The following is a 2,629-nucleotide window of genomic DNA, read 5'->3' as shown; positions in this document are numbered from 1 at the left end:
AAAACAATGTCCAGAGACTAAGTCCGAAAGGGCAAATGGTTAACCAGTAAGCAGAGTAATCATTAACCAAAAATCGCAAAATTAAGTTAAAAGTGTGAAATCATTAACCAAAATGTCGAAAACAATGTCCAGAGACTAAGTCCGAAAGGGCAAATGGTTAACCAGTAAGCAGAGTAATCATTAACCAAAAATCGCAAAAGTAAGTAAAAAGTGTGAAATCATTAACCAAAAACTCGAAAATAATGTCCAGAGACTAAGTCCGAAAGGGCAAATGGTTAACCAGTAAGCAGAGTAATCATTAACCAAAAGGCGCAAAAGTAAGTAAAAAGTATGAAATCATTAACCAAAAAGCACAAAATTAAGTTAAAAGTGTGAAATCATTAACCAAAATGTCGAAAACAATGTCCAGAGACTAAGTCCGAAAGGGCAAATGGTTAACCAGTAAGCAGAGTAATCATTAACCAAAAATCGCAAAATTAAGTTAAAAGTGTGAAATCATTAACCAAAATGTCGAAAACAATGTCCAGAGACTAAGTCCGAAAGGGCAAATGGTTAACCAGTAAGCAGAGTAATCATTAAACAAAAATCGCAAAAGTAAGTAAAAAGTGTGAAATCATTAACCAAAAACTCGAAAATAATGTCCAGAGACTAAGTCCGAAAGGGCAAATGGTTAACCAGTAAGCAGAGTAATCATTAACCAAAAGGCGCAAAAGTAAGTAAAAAGTATGAAATCATTAACCAAAAAGCGCAAAAATATGTTAAAAGTGTGAAATCATTAACCAAAAAGTCGAAAATAATGTGCAGAGACTAAGTCCGAAAGGGCAAATGGTTAACCAGTAAGCAGAGTAATCATTAACCAAAAAGCGCAAAAATATGTTAAAAGTGTGAAATCATTAACCAAAAACTCGAAAATAATGTCCAGAGACTAAGTCCGAAAGGGCAAATAATTAACCAGTAAGCAGAGTAATCATTAACCAAAAAGCGCAAAAGTAAGTAAAAAGTGTGAAATCATTAACCAAAAAGTCGAAAATAATGCCCAGAGACTAAGTCCGAAAGGGCAAATGGTTAACCAGAAAATCCGTCGAATAATGTCCAGAGACTAAGTCCGAAAGGGCAAATGGTTAACCAGTGGAAGGGCGATCAAGCGGAAAAATTTGCCCCGGTTACCCGGGATGGAGTTCCAGAGGTCCGGCCAGAGTTGTCAAATTCGTCCCGCTGATCGGACGCTTGTCATTCGGGTGGCTGGGGGTTGGCGGGGTATCTGCACAGTAGTAGGAGGTGGCAAGTCGGGACTTGGACGTTTATTCCAAGAGTCCACCCGAGCCTCCAGGTCTGCAGAGACCGACCCTAGCTGCCGCCCAACCGACTTTTAAGCCTTTTTCGGATGGGGATTTTTTCCCATTTTCGTCCATTTTTCGGGTTTTCTGTCGGGCTTAATAGGCGGCAGCCTGACCCCCGGCCGAGGCGGGGGGCGCACTCTCCCTTGCGTAAGGGTCCGGATTTGCCCCGGAAAGTGCCCCCGACGGCCTCCCGACCCGGGTGCCTGCAGGGCGGGGGGAAAGGGTAGTCCCAGCCGCAGGAAATCATTAACCAAAAGACTTAGCCGTCGGGGCAGAGGCTAAGACCCGGGCTGGTGAAATCATTAACCAAAAGGAATGCACCCTTTTCCGAAAGTGCAGGCCGAAATAAGGCGAGCCTTGGGCCGGGAAGGCCAAAACCCCCAACTCATGGAAGTGTATGGGGTCGGACTCGGCGACTTTCCCGGGCCCCGAGTTGACCTTTCCCCACGGGGGCGGTCAAGTTGCTCCCGCCAAGAGGGCACGTTGCATTTGCTGCCGCTCTAGTCCCCGGGCTAGTTAATCAGTTGCCGTCGGAAGTCCCGATGCCGAAATGAAAAATGGCCGTTGCGGCGATTTGGCGCCTCATTTTCGGAAGGACTACCGGCAGGCAACCCGCCGAATTGACACTTGCGATTCGGGTGGCTGGGGGTTGGCGGGGTACCCGGAGATTTTCGGGAACTCGATTTTCAGAACTTTTGCTGGCAGCGGTTGCACTTGCAAAGTGGCCGAAGAAGTGCTCCCTCAAGGAAGGACCTTCTTTTGAAATAAAAGACCTTCCGAAGAGTGCCTGGAAGTCATTTATGAGCATTTAAGGGTAAATCTGGCGGACTTTCCATGCTCTGTTGCCGGCTCTGAAATATCGCACAGTTGGGTCTAGGCCGGTAGACTGGCTGTGAAAACAGACAAAGTGTTTTGGCGAGCGAGAGAAAACAAGGCCTTGGAACAGATTGGGGGGTGCGGAGGCACACCACACCCACAGGAAAAGAATTAATGAAAAAAAAACCAAAGTCTATGACATGTCTGTTGGTACAGTGAGAAAAGCAAAGAAGGGAGGCTGCGATGGCAGAGCAAAGCCGACCTTCATACAGATATACATGTCAAAGAAAGAAACTATGCCCGCAAAAGACTTGGTGCGAAATAACAAGGCTCCTTGTGAACGGTTATCTTTGTCTGTCAGGCGCAGATTGTGGCGGCGTCGCCTGGTTTCCTTGGGTTGCACTACATGTATGTCCTATTCTCAAACGAAAAGTGCGTGCCCAGAATTTTGTCCAAGTTAGGCGACGCACGCC

Source organism: Heterodontus francisci, unplaced genomic scaffold, assembly GCF_036365525.1.
Source record: "Heterodontus francisci isolate sHetFra1 unplaced genomic scaffold, sHetFra1.hap1 HAP1_SCAFFOLD_1266, whole genome shotgun sequence".
In the NCBI taxonomy this organism is placed as follows: Eukaryota; Metazoa; Chordata; class Chondrichthyes; order Heterodontiformes; family Heterodontidae; genus Heterodontus; species Heterodontus francisci.
Note: the sequence above shows the minus strand (reverse complement) of the source record.